General features: G+C 37.0%; 1 pseudogene; it reads left to right on the top strand.

Moving 5' to 3' along the window:
* The first annotated feature begins 16,552 nt into the window (after nucleotides 1-16,552).
* LOC145285414 (U2 spliceosomal RNA) lies at nucleotides 16,553-16,715 on the top strand (annotated as a pseudogene).
* The last annotated feature ends 2,753 nt before the right edge of the window (nucleotides 16,716-19,468 follow it).

Genomic DNA, 19,468 nt, shown 5'->3' with positions numbered 1-19,468 from the left:
CGTACAGTTTAGACAGACTACAAGTGTCTTAACACACTGGACATAAACAGTGCCATTTCAGGAGATGTGTGGTTGTGATTACACAACCCTTTCTTAACAATTATGTGCGCAGCTAGCCTTACAGGGGTGTCCATTGTCTCTTAAGACTGAACAGAGACATTGCAGTATAAATAATGTATAACGGCGAACTGTTTGTTAGCCCCCCCCTCCAAAATGGAATCATCGTTAATATATATATATATATATATATATATAGTAAAATTGGTAATTAGTAAAAACCTGGAGAGTGCTCAATACTATTGCAGAGCAGATATGTGTTTTATTTCTTTATTATTTATTATGTTAGTATTTGGAAAAAGTGTTTTTAAAAAACACTTCTTCCAAATACTAACAACCATTTCTGTAAGGTCTGACGAGGTTGTTGGATCGTAAACATGGTCCAACATCCGAAACATATGTAACCAAAAAGATAAAACGGTAATAAAAAAATAAAACGTGTGTGTGTGTGCGCATAATCGAACATGAGAATATAGTATTTCAAACAGAATCCTCTATTTAATTCATGGGGTATGTGACATGCCCCTTCTGAGATTTTCTCAGATCGCGTGGAAGTCCGCTATGGAAAGGTATGTGTCAGTCCGTACTTGATTGACTACCTTCACAAAAAAAAAGAAAGAGCATCTAAACGGGGGTAACAATTATCCACTCTCTTCTCTGGTTTAAACACGGTCTATAGGTTTGTGTGTTGTATAAAATAAATATCAGACGGATTGGTAAATTTTCTTTTAGCCATCAGCTGATCATCGCTGTAATAGAAAGTAGGTTAGAAAAGTTTTGATATATATTTTTAACATGAAAAAATTATTACTTCAACATATATATGTATTTCTTTTTTTGTTTTATTATAATAAACAGAACCAAAGAACGAATAGGTAATATATAAAAAATTCAAAAGAAAATATTATATAATTTAAGTCCATAAGTCTTATCCTTTTTCCTTGAGCTCCGAATAACGAATCTAAACGGATTCATAACCAAAAAAAAGTACAGATTATTCCCCTTCCATCATTGAATTTTCAATAGTTCTCTTAATGGAATGTTACTCTGGTTGACTCGCTATTTTGTTTATATTGTTTTGTTTTTTCTTTCTTTCATACAACGAATCCCCCCCCCTTTTTTCTCAAGCACCGGCGAAATCTGAGTTTTTCGTAGTTTTAATAGTTCTCTTAAAGATATCCGACATTTCCTTTATAACTGACAAATGAAAAGAGTGAAAGGTGAACCAACCTTCATTTTACGTGGTATTTCTCGCGATGTTCATTTTTATATCTGCTGCTCTCTTAGTCGTGTCGTTTCTTTTGACTCTTGTCTGCAACTGATTAGCGTTCAAATTCTTAACGGCTAGCCTTTTCCTACAGAAACGCCGGAATTTCTGAATTTTAAATATATCAGCGTTTTTCTTCTCGCTACCGTCCTCATCGTCGCCATGGTAACGGCTTGTTTCGCGTTTTGGATTTTTAATCATTGAATTTATTTGTTTCTTTATTAACACGATATTGATATATTCAAATATCGTGACAGGGCAGCTTAATTTTAGGTACGGGCAATTAATGGCTGCTTTGGTAGGCGTGCATGCTATTTAACGCCGGTTAGTCATAATAATTTTTTTAAATTTGCGAGTGCTTTTTTATTGTATTTGAAAAATTATAGTTTAAAGTTAATTTCGCAAAGAAAAAAGTGTGAAATAAAAAATACATGGAATCTCAAATATCTCAAATCTGAAAAATTCTAGATTTCACGTAAAAACTCATTATGACAAAAATCGCGTTTACATTTTTTTGGCAAGAAAAATATAAGTTTTCTGGAATTATTTCCAAGTTAAGTATTAAGTTAAAGTCTTAAGATAATGAATTAATACAATAAATGTACTTAACTGTTGCTAAAAAATGTAATAATTATCCAAAAATGTATCACTGGTAGGAACGAGACTTGTTTATCGTATCAAGAAAAACTCTGGCGGCAAAATACAAATATGTATGGAAGGACAATTTAGACAAATTATGTCTTTATCTAACATTATTCCGGCATGCCGACCGACTTTTTTTTTTTTTTTTTTAGTTGCAGACCCTCCTTCCTTCATTTCAAAATGCATAAAAGTTAATTAAATTCATTAATTATACTACTGACAATTTATTCTTCGAAAAAAAGTTAACACCATTATTTATTAATATTAATACAGAATTGCAATTGGTTAAGAAAACAATTTATAATCATTGAAAAAATTGCATACAAAAAAATACAGACTTACGTTAAAATTTATCATATTGTTTACGTGAAATTTTAAGTTGATAAACACAAACAGGCATGTAGTTGAAAAGAGGATGAGGGTGGGCAAAAGAGACCGGTTTTCTTTTCGACTATGCGCATCCGTACTTACCGACAGGGAACGTTCGTATAATTTTTGCCATCTTTTAATTAAGTTATTTTCTATGTTCTTGTTTTACAATTTAATTTTTTTACTTTATTTTCCAAGATTATCTGAACATTATTTTACGTTGAATATTATATGTTCTTGCGTGTAATGGAAACATTAGAATCTTACATGTAAAAATTACGTTAAAAATGTGAGCGTAAAAAAAGTAGAAATAATTTTTGCAATTATAATTTAGGGGGGGGGGTAAAATATTAAATAAACAATGCTTAATTCAATGATGATATTGGTAGTTCGAGAAATTAATTTTTCTTCGAGTTATATCGAATTCATTAATATGGACTTCAGGGAATTTTTTCGTAATGTTCCTCTAAAAATTATTTTATTTTTATTTTATTGTTACAAATTACGATGCTTTATTTACATAAGAAAAGCAAAAATAAATTCTTGCGTTTTTTATTTACTACTGAAAGCCATAACTTTAGCAAAGGTATTTTTTTTAAAACAAAATAATACATGTTCACTAAGATTCGAATAAAAATAATGAGTTCATTATATTTCGTGATCATTATTTAATAAATACTGAAAATTTCATTAAAATTGGTTAATTTCCTGATTTTTGGTGAATTTTCAAGTAAAGGGAGGGGTCAAAATGTTTATACATGTTGAGCATCGGCATTTATTTTGCCCGTACCTACTTAATTTTTTTTCAACAACCATGACCGGGTAAAGGATTTAAGTAATTCTTATTTGTATACTAATGTATCTGTAACTATCTGTGGTGCAACGGATAAAAATGCTAAGTATAATCAGATCTAAGTGACAGTATTCTGAAGGTAAAAAACTCAATGCTCAGTCTGTTCAGCAGTAATAATACAATTACAAATAATAGTCATGGCCGATAGAGTAAGAGCAACTTATTGCCATAGATGAAATAAAGGGTTCTGTCCAAATTCAAAATTTCTTTACAAATTCCAGCGTTCATTGAGACATGTTTAACAAAAGTTTTATCCACCGAAACATGGTGATAATAACATCCAAAATGAGGACAGTCTTAGCTTCAATCTATGGTCCCCCCTCTCCAAACTTTCACAAAAAAACACTCGTCTAGCCGAAACCACTATCAATAATTTCCCACACTCTTTATCTGTGCCTAAACCTAAATGTAGATTCCATGAACAAAGCTTTCTTTGAACTGCGCGCCTGTGGAATTCTCTTCCGTTTGTCTGCTTTCCAGCTGACTACAATCTGATTGTCTTCAAGTCCAACATAAACAAGTTCTTGATGAACCGTCCTCCCAAGTAATCCAATTTACAAAATTTGCACTACTTATGATTACTACACTATAATCACATTGACTAATGTGTACGCATTGACCCTTATCCTCGAGTGGCTTTCAGGCCTTCATAAGTGATGATTCCTGTGTTAAAAAAAAATTGATTCGATCAGAATTTATTTAAGACACAATACATGTGATTTAGTAATTAATTTTATTATATAATACAAACATATAACCATTACAACCTATTACTATTGCTTGATGCAGCAAGAAAACGTGGTTACATTACTTGTCAAATGTGAACAATGATTTTTCACAAAGCTTAGCAAAAAAAAAAAACCTGTATAATTCTGTTTTTCTCTAGACATACACGTGTACTTCTGCTCTGCTTAACAGAACAACGCCAAACACTGATGTATAAAAATATAATTATATACATTTTCGGTGGCAATGAACGGGTGCAGATTAGTAAGAAATTGACAAAACCGTTTTGGCTGACCCGATTGCCAGTCAGCTTGATTTCAATTTAAAGTTAGTTTTATTTATATATATGTACGCACGATGCCTCCGTTCAGTCTCAAAAGCCAAAGAATACCCCACCCCACAAGGGCAGCTCTGCGTGTAATTGTAAGGTAAGTGTTAGGCAATCGCCAGCCACACCTCTCCTGAATCGGCACTGTAAGTCCAGTGGCAAGGAGAATCCAGGACGACTGGAAACAATGACGAGATAAGCGGAGAGCACATACAGCACCTGGAAGTCGCAAATGGTCACCCATTTAGTACTGACCAGGTTCAACGTTGCTTAACTTTGGTGATCCAGCGGTAACCGATGTGTCAACGTAAATATGTACGCATTTTTATATGTAAAAGCTGATTTTGGGATTTCATTTCCACTGTCCTGAGAAGCTCCCTATATATGATATATAGCTGATGCGTGTGTATAACTATATTATTAGTGTGTGTGTGTGTATATATATATATATATATATATATATATACCCACGTGTCTCTGTTAACTTAGGAGTATTAAACCTGTTGATATGGTATTTGTCTAAGGAGTATTTATAAAAGTACATATAACATTTATGATCGTCTTAACCGTGTTGTGATCTGTGATTGTCTAGTGTTCTCTATTGTAAGGTTGATGGGTGTATACATATATTAAGAGTTTATCGACAGGGTTTAAATAAGAGACGAACATTGTTGTTGGTGGGAAGACTAGCAAAGACACATTCCCCCAATCTTCGTTTTTTTTGCATCCTGAAATCAAAAGTGTTTTCTCTGAGAAGTGAAAACTCCAAAGCCGGAATTATGGATATTTTATTTATTTCGGCTGAGTTCCTTTTCAGATTTGGCACGCTTTGTATAAGACTATCATCTTGCTAAGTCTCCTCCTTCTGATTTCGATGGGCATCACTGTCCAAAACCCCGGAGCACAAAATCCCCGGTCCACTTGCTAACTCGTTCCATCCCAAACTCTTCTCTGTCGTAACTAAAATTCTACGTCTCTCAAAATCTATCTTTTCCATGATGTCATCATTCACGTGACCAAAGAACCCGGTTTGCTTTTTGTAACGTATCTTTGTTTATTATTATCATTAGTTTAAATTCCATCAAGTTAACATTCCTAATTATAAATATCTCAACTTAAAATTTCGCATTGATAACATTTTTCTATCTAAACAATTACAATTATAATAATCGATTACTAGCGGAATCTGTGAATTCCGCAGGGGACTCCTTCATATGCAATATATTGATGTTGGCATTCTGTAGATGTTCAGTTTAAATGGAGACGCTCTGATATTATTGTAACTTTTTTGTTAAACCTGCAAAAGTATTTATCTAAGCTAGCACGAACGCCCGGACAAACCTCGGTCGTAAATATGCTAAAATATGATATTTTAATTCTTGCAAATTTCGTATATATTATTACAGAGTTAATGTTCTATCGATTTTTATATATTAGAAAGTTGCGATTTCAAAAGTAAAAAAATATATATATCCATATGACTTAGGTGCATTATCTTGAATCGAAACCGAAATAAAAACTTATGAAATATATATATATATATATATATATATATATATATATATATATAACTTGAGTTCCTTCAGCCATAATCGAAACCGAAACCAAAACTTATGAAGAATTCTTGATAAAATTATTTATAAAAAAAAATAGATGACTTAAGTGTCATCAGCTATAATCGGAACACAAACTTATGAAGAATTCTTAATAAAATTATTCATGACAAGAAATGGAAGTACATAACAAACGACCCAGATGTAAGTGTGACACAGAAAATAACACGCTATTGTATTAAAATATATCATAATGATCGACTATTTTAGTTTTCGGTGTTTTCCAATAGACTAACAACATAAAAAAGGTAGTATGGCAATGGCAATAAGTGACTTTTAATATTGTATAAGCTGTTCCTTGATTCCCAGTTTGAACAACTGCTCCACGTTGTATAATGGACGAAAAATAGCTGTACAATCATTGTCATTGTTCCAATTTACTTACCTCCCACTAGAGCAGTTAGACACAAGACCGTTTTAATAATGTATGCATTAACCAAAATGAGAAATAGAGCTTACCTCGGATACGTCTATTTTGGGCTGAGCGAAAGAGAGAGTTCCAAGATGGCGTCCATGGGATTTTATTAGCGTTTACCCAATGTAATTATCGTTGAATCACGTCTGCTCTCGCGCGATTATGCAAATATGTCGTTCCCGGCCACTATAAAGGCAGGACACTGGAAAGGAGAGGGAGCGTTCTGCAGATTGTGTGTAGGTGATTCTGGCGAGTAGATTGTGCTTGTTATGACCCACGTGTCTGCAAGAAGCGAGTTTTTGATCCGTCTGTTTTTAGTTGTATTTTTTTTGTTTGTTTTGCCTACTACATTTTTCTTTCAAGCATTTTCGGCCCTACTATGACGAAGGTGTGCCTGCCAGAATCGATGTGTTGGTGGTGCATGGCAAACCGCTGGGGTTTGACTTACTTTTAAGGATCGACGCCATAAAAGCTCTGGGCGGTGTCGTTGTCAACCTTACAGGATCAGTGTGGCTGGGGGACTGGAAAAATATTAAATGCGCAGCCATTTCTATTAATGAACCAGATTTCACCGCCACCTTTGATCATCAAAACCGAACGTGGACCGCATCGTGGAAGTGGTCTGAGGACCACCCCCCTGAAAGACTACACAATCGAGTGTAAGAATACCCAGTGCTGGCAGAAATCGGTGAAGAATACATGCAGGAGCTCCGCATCTGAATAGATAATAGTTGGTTCGTGCCGTACCCAGAGGATAAATTGGGACCTCCCAAAGGCCTAATTCCCCTGATGGCTGTGATGCAGCAGAACAAAGCCAAAGTGCGCCTGGTAATGAACTACCGGGAACTAAATCATTATGTAGACGCGTTTACGGCCAACGCAGATGTTTGTGCGGCTAAGCTGTGCGAATGGAGACAAAAAGGTGCTAACGTGTCTCTACTGGACCTCAGGAGAGCATGCCTACAAGTCAGGGTCCATGAGACACTGTGGCCATACCAGATACTGAAAACTGATGGGAAAAAATATTGCCTGACCCGTCTGGCGTTCAGTTTAAATGTGGCTCCCCTGATCATGAGAGCAATTGTCAGCGAAGTATTGTCTCAGGAAGAAGTTGTAAGCCGCGCAGCATCTGCTTACATCAATGACATTTTTGTCAATGAGGATGTGGTGCCCGCGACCCATGTAAGAGAACACCTAGCGCAGTTCAGGTTGGAGTGCAAGAACCCGGAGCAGTTAAAGGACGGTGCACGAGTGCTGGGACTGGCGGTCTGGATGGAACACAGTGAACTATGGTGGAAGTGAGGAAACGCAATTCCAGAGGCTCCCAGCATTGTTACGTGATGAACAATGTAGTGGACATCCGGGGGTGAGACACACTACCTACTTTGTTAGGAGAAGTTGCCCAACCATGACAAAAACAACCGTTAAAACAGTCATACGGAAATGTGAGGAATGTCAGTCCATTGACCCAGCGCCAGTCAGGTGGAAAAAGGAAAAGCTGGAAGTTAACAAGAATTGGCAAAGAATTGGAATGGATATCACGCATTATGGCACCTTCCATTTTTTTACTCTAACAGACTGTGGTCCATCGCGTTTCTCCATTTGGAGGAAATTGGCAAGACAGGACTCGGCAAGCGTGATCCATCAGTTGGAAACAGTGTTCCTCGAGCGTGGCTCGCCGCATGAAATCCTTTTAGACAATGACACAGCTTTCTGCAGCAATGCATTCCAAGCATTTGCACATAAATGGGGAGTTCACTTGCGATTCCGTTGTGCGTACGCTCCAGCCGGGAATGGCATAGCGGAGCGATGTCACTGTACAGTGAAATGAATAGCGGCTAGAATGCGCTATCCCATACAGGAAGCTGTCTATTGGTATAACATCACACCAAGAGACGACACATCTCCCTTCACTGCTCCTGCCAACAGGATTTATCAATACGAAGTTCGAGTAAAGGAGATCAATCTCGCAACTGCATCCGCAGATCCCAAGGACAGCTCTTACCAGGTTGGAGATCGCGTGTGGGTCAAAAGACTGCAAAATCGATGTAAACGAGGTTCGGTAAGGGTGAGTTGACCAAGCCCTCAATCGATTTTGGTGGACGGTGTGACTTGCCACGTGAAAGATCTGCGCCCTCACCATTGTTGTTACATCGGAGGAAGAGGAAGACCGTACAATGTCTTCTGAACGAGCAGAGAGTATAATGCAGGATGATGGAGAGCCATATAATGCACATACTGAAGAAGCGGAAACCCGTCTTGCCTTTACGAAGGAGTACCCCACAAAGACAGATACTGCCCCCCCTGTCCCTTCCCTGATTGTGAAACACCGCCTATGGAACAGGCTGACGGCAATAACGGTGGTAATGAGGAAGATGACAAGGAGGAAGTGCTGCCTCCGGTTCTTCGAAGAAGTACCCGATAAAGACGACTGCCCTCATGCCCCATTTGTGATCATGAGATCAGGGGGGAGTGTAGCAGAATTAGCAGTAACCAAAATGAGAAATAGAGAGCTTACCTCTAATACGTCTGTTTTGGGCTGAGCGAAAGAGAGAGTTCCAAGATAGCGTCCATGGGCTTTTATTAGCGTTTACCCAATGTAATTATCGTTGAATCACGTCTGCTCTCGCGCGATTATGCAAATATGTCGTTCCTGGCCGCTATAAAGGCAGGACACTGGAAAGAAGAGGGAGCGTTCTGCAGATTGTGTGTAGGTGATTCTAGCAAGTACATTGTGCGTGTTACGACCCACGTGTCTGCGAGAAGCGAGTTTTTGTTCCGTCTGTTTTTAGTTGTATTTGTTTTTGTTTGTTTTGCCTACTACATTTTTGTTTCAATGGAGAATCTAGATCCCAACAAGGAGGACTCTGGAATGGAAAAAAAAACATTTCCTTAATCTAGAAGGACCTCTACTTCACTAACTGAAGTCAAAAACTGAAGTAAAAAAGGCAAAAAGAGGGAATGTGATTTCAAAACGGCTAAAAATATCAAGGAGTCTAATATTGGCTTGGAGAAGTTGGTTCCTTAGATAATGACGTCCTCAGCTTCTTGTGAAAGTTTGGCGAGGGGGGACCATAGATTGAAGCTCAGTCGAACACTTTTTAATTTCAGTTTTGTTGGCTTTTGTTTTTAGCATTGTACATCGATGTACATTTAAATGGGATTCAATTTGTCTACCCTTCCTAACAGTGATAGTGAACCTTGAAAAAGATATCTGATCACTTTAAAGTCAGATATGCAGATAAAAGGTAGAATCGACCATGCTACTCGTTGTACTTCTTTCCATGACGTCATATCTCGTCATATAGTCCTAATTCTAAACTTTTATTTTTTTATGTGGAATGTTTCACTTTTTGCTTACCTTACATGAAAAATACCGTCCATAACCTTATTTTCACACCACTTTCACAAATTACCATCTTGCTACCAATATTTTATTTTTTTTAATAATCCCAAATTAGAAAAATATCCAATTTTAATGAAATTCTGCTTAATGAACAGAATTAACCAACGAAAACAATGAAAAATAAAGCACAATGAATACAAATCAAAAAACCTGATAATCAGAATATAATAAACTGATAAAAATGATTAAACAAAGTAGAAAGATAAAACAAAAGAGTTGACCAAAAAAAAAAAAAATATTAATGTTATAACAATAATGAACAAAAACAATAAGAAGACACCAAATAAAGAGAAATAAAAAAAAATGTCTTCCTGTGGACAATTTTTCCAATAAACATTATCAACTGATTCTCTGTCAAACGTAATCTTAGGTTTATCTCTTCCTCCTTTCCATATCATCAGGGAATGACTAATCTTTTAAAAAAATCTCTTTTTTGACACCTTATCTAAAGTTCTAGTTATGTGAGGAAAGATAAAGTTTTGTCATCATCTGGCAATGGAGATTCTGAAATGACAGGTCATTATCTGATGTAAAAACTCAGCCCAGATTGCATTTATTCTTGTTTGGCGCCAAAAGGAGGAAATGGTGACCAAAACTGATGACCTTATGAATACCGAAACAGATTAGTTAACAAAAATAATAAAACAACAGCAACAACAAAAACGGATCCATTATATGCTATCTCAAAACCTGTCATCTCTTCATATGCAAGACTTCCGGTAATTTTTATGGAGAAGTGATTAAAAAACAGTATATTGTGGTAGGTGCTCTGATGGGTCATTTTCTCTTGTCTTTTTCCTCTTTTTCCGTTTGCTTTTCCTTTGTCTCTCAGTATGCCTGTCTGTTGTATCTCTCTTGTCAGTTTAATTTCCTCCACGCCTTCTTCCATCTGGCTGTATTTCTTGCCCATCTTTCTCGATGACATTATCCCTTTTCTTTTAACTTAGTTTTCTAATAAATGCAAGTAACGGTTATAAGTGTTTAACATTGTATATGATAGATGCTAACCTGACCGGTTCAGCTCATTAGGTTGGCAGTATTTTCAGCGAAAAGTTGGCAGAGATGGCGGAATTTTGTGTTTTTATGTCTATCCTTGTAGCCATGTCACTAGGTTAGTTTAGTTTATTCATTTATTATTTTATTTATTTTTTCAATGGAGAGTAAATAATGCATGTGGATGTGTTATCGGCAGCTCCAGTAACTCTCGCGTCTCCTTTTTTGTCCCTCAGTCCTCATTTCCAATGAATGATTTTTCTGACAAAGGGTGAAGAAAAAGCTGCTTTCCAGGTCGGTAGTACTTTGTAAAGAGTAGCCTGAGGTGTCGGAAAATTTCTGTTTCTATATCTATCCTTGTGGTCATGTCACGAGTAAGGGTGCTGGAGGTAAACGTTTTATCTGGGCTGCTGTTATCCGCCCGATAGTCAGGGACCCGAACCTTGGATTAATCACTAAGGAGGCTGTCCTATCAGCAGGTGCAAAGTACTGGAGCTACTGTATTGCCATTTGGTGAATGGATTCTGGACCATGCAGTAGCTTCTGGTGGGGCCTCTCGATGCAATATTAGTGTGTAATTGTTACGGCTTTACCTTATCATGTTCTACAAAAAAAAACCTTCGTTTCTTTTTCTCTCTTAGTTTCCCCTCTCTGTCCTGCTCTAAGCAAATCTGACGACCTAGTCCACAAATTTCCAAATTCCATCATAACAAGTTTCAAGAAAAAATACACGATTAAACCCGGTTCTCCAACTTCCAATGTAGACCCCTACTACCATGTCTCCTTCTCCAACATCAAGGGTCTACACTCTAACCTTCCAGAGGTTGAAACCCAATTACAGGAGACAAAACCAGACCTTTTATTTTTAAGCAAAACTGGCATTGGACAGGCTATTTCCCTAGAAGAGTTCGCAATTAAAGGATACTCTAACTTAACTTCTAAATCTGACCCCCAAGATCGCCATGGGCATGGAATATGTGCCTATATAAAAGATGGCTTTCCATGTGGTAGGGACATCTCCAGAGAAGATCCTAACTTACCCTATATGTGCTTCCGGGTTGCATTAGCTCACACTACTGCATTTATATTTACTCTCTATCGCCCCACAACTGTGGAGTTACTATCTTTAAAAGCATATCTGAGAAAATTGACCAAGTCCTTTCTGCTTATCCTTCAGCTAACATTCACGTATATGGAGACTTCAATGTTCACAACATCGAATGGTTGACCCACTCAAACAAGACCGATGATGAGGGGAGGTTCTGTCATGATTTCTCCATTGCTTATGACCTCATTCAAATTGTTCACGAACCTACCCATGTGCCCAGCAATGACGGCCAGTATGCGAGTCTACTAGACCTTTTCTCACAACTTGCCCTGAACTATGTTCAGTTTCTGTTCTGTCTCCCCTTGTTGTATCAATTAAGATAAAAATGAAATGTAATAAGTCCCCAAATGTACCTCTTCATCATACAGTATATCAATGCAGTAAGGCTGACTGGGATAGCTTCCGTACATTTATATCGGATCTACCTCTGCGTTCCATGTTTAAAAAGGATGTGTCCTCTATAGTATCAGACCTGACGGAATGGTTAATTGTAAGTATAGACCGTTTCATACCCTCGAAAAAGTTCCAGCAAAAACCTAACAGCCAGCCATGGTTCTCTCCAGAATGTGCTGCTGCCATTGCGCACAGAAATCATTTTTTTCCACTGCTTCCAACTTAATAGATGTATGGAAACTAAAGCTGCTTTCAGGACTGCCAGCAACCATCGTAAGAAAGTAATAAAAAATGCAAGAGAGTTGTATGCTCAGTCCGTCACGTCCAAAGTAGCTAAGCAGCGGCTTGGTTCCCACCAGTTTTGGCAAATAGCAAATAGAATCCTGAACAGAAGCGTGTGCTCTATCCCAACTATCATCAATGGACCTGAGGTAATCTCGTGAGCATCAGACAAAGCCAAACTCCTTGCCAAGAACTATGCAGCTAATTCTACCCTTTGCGACCAAGGCCGCCAACCTCCAATATTTCCTCTTGTATCAGAAAACATGCTATGTGATATACATATATCGGTACGTTATGTTGCTAAGCTAATCAAAAACCTTGATTCCAGTAAAGCAACCGGCCCTGACGGTATTCCAATTATAGTACTCAAAAAACTTCAACCAGAACTAGCGCCCATACTTACAAAACTGTTTAAACGTTGTCTTAAGGAGAATAGCTTCCCATCACCCTGGAAAATCTCATCAGTATGCCCTGTATTTAAGAATTCAGGTGATCGCTCATCCCCCTCTCAGTACAGGCCAATAAGTCTCCTGTGCGTCATGAGTAAGTTGCTGGAATTTGTGTTAAATACAGAAGTAATCAACCATCTCAACAAAAATAACCTTAGTGACACTCAATATGGTTTCCGTTCTGCTAGATCTACAGCAGATGTGCTTACAGTTATATCTCATAGGATTAGCAAATTTCTCGACAGAGGCAACCTTTCTAGAGCAATTGCTCTTGACATATCTAAGGCCTTTGATAGGGTATGGCATAATGGTTTACTTCACACGATCTCTAGCTATGGTATAGATTGATATGTCTTCTCAATTATTAAATCATTTCTTTCTGATAGGTTCATAAGTGTAGTAGTTGTTGATGGGCAAAAATCAGAAGCTCACAGTATTAATGCTGAAGTCCCTCAGGGGTTCATCCTGGGCCCAACTCTTTTCCTGATCTACATTAATGATCTTCCAAATCACATCCTTACATCATGTTTAAAAAGGATGTATCTTCTATAGTATCAGACCTTACCGAATGGTTAACTGTAGGCATAGACCGATTCATACCATCCAACAAAAATCCAAAAAAAACCTAACAGCCAGCCATGGTTTTCCCCAGAATGTGCTGCTGCCATTGCGCACAGAAATCACTTTTTCCATAGCTACCAACGTAATAGATGTACTGAGACTAAAGCTGCCTTCAGAACTGCCAGCAACCACTGTAAAAGAGTAAGAAAAAATTCAAGCGAGCTATATGCTCAGTCCGTCAAATCAAAAGTAGCTGAGCAGCAGCTTGGTTCTCACCAGTTTTGGCAAATAGCAATAGCAAACAGGATCCTGAACAGAAGTGTGTGTTCCAACCATCATCAATGGACCTGAGGTCATCTCATCAGCATCAGACAAGGCCAAACTATTCACCAAGAACTTTGCAGCTAACTCTACCCTCTGCAACGAAGGGCTTCAACTCGTATTTCCTCCTACAACAGACAACACCCTATCCAATATACAAATATCTGTGCACGAGGTTGCCAAACTAATCAAAAACCTTGATTCCAGTAAAGCAACTGGCCCAGACGGCATTCCAATTATAGTGTTGAAAAAGCTTCGACCAGAACTTGCCCCCATACTTACAATACTGTTTAAACGTTGCCTTAAGACTAGTGCTTTCCAACACCCTGGAAAACCTCATCAGTATTCAGTATATTTAAGAACTCAGGTGATAAATCATCTCCCTCTCAGTACAGACCAATAAGTCTCTTGTGTGTCATGAGTAAGTTACTGGAATCCATATTAAATAAAGAAGTAGTCAACTACCTCAGCAGAAATAACCTCCTTAGTGACATGCAATATGGTTTCCGTTCTGCTAGATCTACAGCTGATGGGCTAAAAGTTATATCCCATAGGATTAGTGAATCTCTTGACAAAGGCTTCCTTTCTAGGGCAATTTCTCTTGACATATCAAAGGTCTTCGATAAGGTTTGGCATAAGGGCCTACCTCACAAGATTTCCAGCTACGGTATAACTGGAAATGTTTTCTCAATAATTAAGTCATTTCTCTCTGATAGGTTCATAAGATTAGTGGTTGATGAGCAGAAATCTGAGGCCCACAGTATTAATGCTGGAGTCCCTCATGGGTCCATCCTGGTCCCAACTCTTTTCCTGATCTACATCAATGATCTCCCAAAACACATACTAAATTCATTCGTTGACATCTATGCTGATGACACGACCATCTAAAGCAACACATCAAAGGTCGTAAATAATAAAGTTCTCTCTGATTCCCTCTCCTCTGATCTTGAGCACGTCGTTCAGTGGGGGAAGAGATGGCTGGTTACTTTTAATGCATCTAAAACCAAGCTCCTAACTTTACATCATCAACGCTCTGTTCCTCATCTAGCATCAATTGAAATGGATGGCTCCTGTCTTGGGGAGGCTTCATGTTGCAAATTACGACTAATTTAAACAATTAAAATGAATTTTATTGCAAGCATAACTCAATCCCTACACCGATAAATATTTTAAAATATCTTTCGTGTGATTACAATAGATACAAAGAATGCTTTGGAGACACAAACGTTGATTACCCAAGCTTTAGTATAATAATAGATGTGCTTGCTCTACTATGACTGTACTATGCAAATAGATGAATAAAGCTACAGCTATGTTTGTTCTGTGACATTATCGAAATCTATCTATGTAATACTTATTATGGGTTAGTTTTTGACCTTGATCGATTATTATTTTTTTTATTTAGTTTCTTGCATCAAGTGGCTTCATGTCTTGTCTGGAGTGATTTCCATAAAATAAGAAACAAACAAATATATTTGGTGCTTCTATAAAATTTGAACTGAACTAAATCGACTTGTCGAACTAAACCTACAACTTAGAGTTTATTTAAGGTTTTATAAGAATTAGAACTAAAGAAGTATTCAATTCAAATTCTGTAGAAGTATCAAATATTTATATAGCGGAGAACATTTTTTAATTCTATTTAAATTTGTTAAATCCAAATCATAAGGAGTCTATAATCGGTTTAATGGGCAACGTAGCATACTATGGAATTGGCTATGCCAAGTTCAAATGTGTTGTCTTAAATGCATAAAATTTTGAAAGGCATAAACACAGAATTCCCCATTAACTATTGGTAAAATAGCAACTTGTGTTCTGTTAAACATATACACTTAACTGAACATCTGATATGTGTTGCCTCTTTTGTCCCTCAGTTTTACATTGATTTGATCCAGGATCTGAACACTCAAATCAATTGTACTTCATTTTCTGACAATTTCATGTTGAAGTCTTTCGACCGTTAATTGTTTAGATTTTGTCGGTTGCTTCCTAAATCCCAGAACAATCTGTTCTTGAAGAATTCAGTTTGGAGGATTATCATAGAAATTACAAGCTTCCATCAAATGGTCCCAGAACTGTAATAAATGTATCAGCACGTAATTCTCATAAGGGACGCCCATGGCCAAAGATTTGGACCATTTAATTTCTTGGAATATAAAGTAGCATTTATGTGTAAATGTATATATATTTATATATAATTTCATAATTTTTGTGGGGGTACAAAACTTATATAATGTAAGTATAAAGAGAAGACATGATTAAAAATATAGAAAAAAATAAGAGGCTCAGCGGTTCCGTTCTCATTTTCCTAAAACTGGATTGACGGATTTTTATTTGTAAAATTTAGAGAAACCCACAAAGAAAAACATGCATAAAAAATGGGGGAAACATTATATATCTAAAATAAAGCTACGTTTTATCTATGTACAATCATAAAATCTCATGGAGGCTAATCACGTTCAAACCTAAGAAACATTGCTTTTGTTTACCAAGAGAAGGTCTCTTCAAACGAAGGTGAACGGTCGGCAAAATCCTCAGATGGAAGTCTGAATGAGCACAACTCAAAATGGTAAACGAGTCCATGCTGAAGCTCATAGCAGAAGCCGGGGTTTTAAACAAATTATAAGCCATTTGAAGAGCCGGATGTGTTACTAAGAACGTCCGTTGGTAGGTAGGTACCATTCTTGATTTTACCAAGTGTGTGTTGTGGAATTCTACTATCCAGTCTTAACATCGTTCGACCCACGTAGTCGGCACTTCCACTGTATTTAACCTTCTTAGCCTTTTGGTCAAGATCAAAGTGTAGTATCTGTTCTTCAGATGCTGCAAGCTATGACTAGCTATGACTAGCAAAGACCAGATGTGGGGGCAACCCCACATGTCTGACCTTTAACCAGCTCCCATTTCCCACCTCTCGGGAGCTGGTCCCCTTTTCCCCTTCCCCCTCCCTTCACTCCTCACATTAAAAATCGGCCTTGTGCCTAATTTGCTCGGTGGGGGAGCAAATAAATACCATCTGTTCTTCAGATGCTGCACTTTCATTTCTTGTTCTCTTTCGGTGGAGGAGAAATCCTTCACGACTGAGACAATTTTTATTTTTGTACCTTTTCTACACGTTAAAAAACGACCCTGGTGTCTAACTCTGTCCCGTGGGGAGGCATAGTAAATAGGTACATTATTGTTATGGTGGGAGTTAGAACGTCTTTTCAATATGTCATTAACGATTTTGCTGAAAACACAACGCATATGTTGGAAGCAAAATAGAATCTTTCTCCTGTTGAGTTGATTTGGTTGGCGAATTTTTCACTTAATGACTCTAACCAGGGTAAACAAATATAAATTGGACATTTAACCACTGTATTATCTTTTATTTGGGGAAATCATTTAATTTCCTTTCATTGACTGACCTAATCATACCTGTTATTGGATTAAGTATTCGTGAACGTTTTCAATTCTTCATCCAGTTTCGTGGGGCAAAACGAATTCTAGCATGTATAAAATCCTGTAAACATTGTACATAAAGGAACGCTTAAATAGAGTTATATTCTCCTTCATAAGTGGGTGCATTTTATTCAGTAAGAAAATTTTTTTAAATATGCCGTTTACAAATTGAAAGGGGATTAAAAATTTTATGGGTCTACCGTGGTTAGTCATTAAGTGAAAAATTCGCCAACCAACCCAACTGAACAGGAGAAAGATTCTATTTCCAGGACTGAGCTTATGGATACCCACCTTTGCTTATACATTACATCCTTAAAACTAAATTCAACAGATGTAATATCTAATTTCATCAACTCAATAAATAGCATATGGATTTATGAATAAGAGGTTGTGATGATTGGTTGTGATATAAAAAAATCGGTACAAAAAGTGTTTATCTGTAGAGCACAACTGAACCTTATACTTGACTTTTGCATTCAAGTGAAGCCATAATTTGCAGATAATTTTATCGAATCGGCAGTAGATTCTCTACAGTGCAATATGGACTACAATGAATTGTAGATTAAATCACTGCAGGGAGGCATGTGAAGCTTCCTTCATATACACTGCAGGGAGGCAGGAAGGAGATCCTGAACTGGAACAGGCAATTAATCGATTTGATTAAAAATAAGTGATTTCACCGATTTCAATAACAATAAAAGTATAGGAGGGTAGAACATTCGTTCCTCCTCATTCGTTCATCCTTATTCAATCCCAGACAACGTCGAGTCTCCCTGCTAGTGTCTATATATTTTTATGTGCATGATTGACTACTCAACTAATACACTGATATATATTTTCAAACACAGTTGCAAAAGGGGAGAATGTAAGAAATATTGAGTTTAATTTAGTTTTATGCAAAAAGAGTGTGAGCCTTGCATAAATATTCACACACATCTTGTTTTTTTGTGAAATATTAACAATAGATGCCATATATCAAACAATTAATACTCAACACATTTCAGATTGTTTGGGGTAAGTTAATGAGTATTTAGAGGGCACATGGGAATTATGTCTCATTTGTAAATTCAATTATTTCAAGTTTGCATTAACTTAAATAAATTTCTTAATGTACCGTTAAACATTTACATGTAGACACCCAGGATCCCAACACGTTGTAGCAGAATACACCGCAAGGAACATGGGACAAGTAATAACTCGACTCCTTTTTTTGTAACAATATTTCTGGGTAGTTTCCCCGAATAAAACGTGATCATGCTCCTTCTCTCTGACCTCTGTCCTCTAAACCTTTTCCTTTTCCCTACTGTGGCGTACGAGGTGCTTTAAATAAATTTCCAAACGTGTTTTTTTTTTGTACAAACCTTTACAATTATTGTAGACGCTTGAAAATTTAGTATTTTATTTCTATACATCTTATGAGAAAACTGATCAATTTGTATGATTTTCAGTTCAATGAAGAGCTACTGCAAAAATTTAACATGATTGCCACAGGTAGTGAATTTCAAAAATGCAATTTGGACATGAGAACACTTTGGAAGAACGATGTGTAATAAAATTCTATTTCAAACTTTGCCAGAGACGTATGAAATGCTCCATCTTTTTTTGGACCATCTTGCATGAATCGAGGATCAGTTCTTGAGTGGTATAAGAGATTCAAGAAAGGCAGGGTATCTGTGAGGGATGAGAAGAGGTGTGGAAGGATTAAGGAAGACAGGACACCAGAGTTGATTGGCCAAATAAAGAATTACATGGAAAAGGATCGTCGTGTGTCTATAGAGACAGTAAATGCACAAATTGATGTTAGTGTGGAGACTGTACACACAATTATTCACGAGAAACTGAAGACGCAGAAGATTTATATGATGTTTGTCCCAAGAATGCTCTGGGATGATCAGAAAGAAAGACGTTGTCGTGACAGCAGAGAGATGATAGAGTTGATTAATTCAGATCCTGCAGATCTTGATGTTCTGCTGACCTGCGATGATAGCTGGATTGGAAACCAAGAGACAGAGAAATTGGTTGCTGCATAAAAGTATAAGAAAAATGAAATTGGATGCAACCTACAGCTGTAAGTAAAGAGAAGAAAAATTGATGAAGAGAAATTGGTAGGAACAGGCGTAAGAAAATATATTAGTTGCAACATACAGGTGTATAAAAAGGGAAATGGGATGCAAAATACAGGTGGAAGAAAATGGATATTGGTTGCAAAATACAGGTGCATTAAAAAAGAAAATTGGATGCAAT

Source organism: Euprymna scolopes, chromosome 9 (assembly GCF_053919585.1).
Source record: "Euprymna scolopes isolate OS-2025 chromosome 9, ASM5391958v1, whole genome shotgun sequence".
NCBI lineage: Eukaryota > Metazoa > Mollusca > Cephalopoda > Sepiida > Sepiolidae > Euprymna > Euprymna scolopes.
Note: the sequence above shows the minus strand (reverse complement) of the source record. Positions and strands in the feature narration are given on the sequence as shown.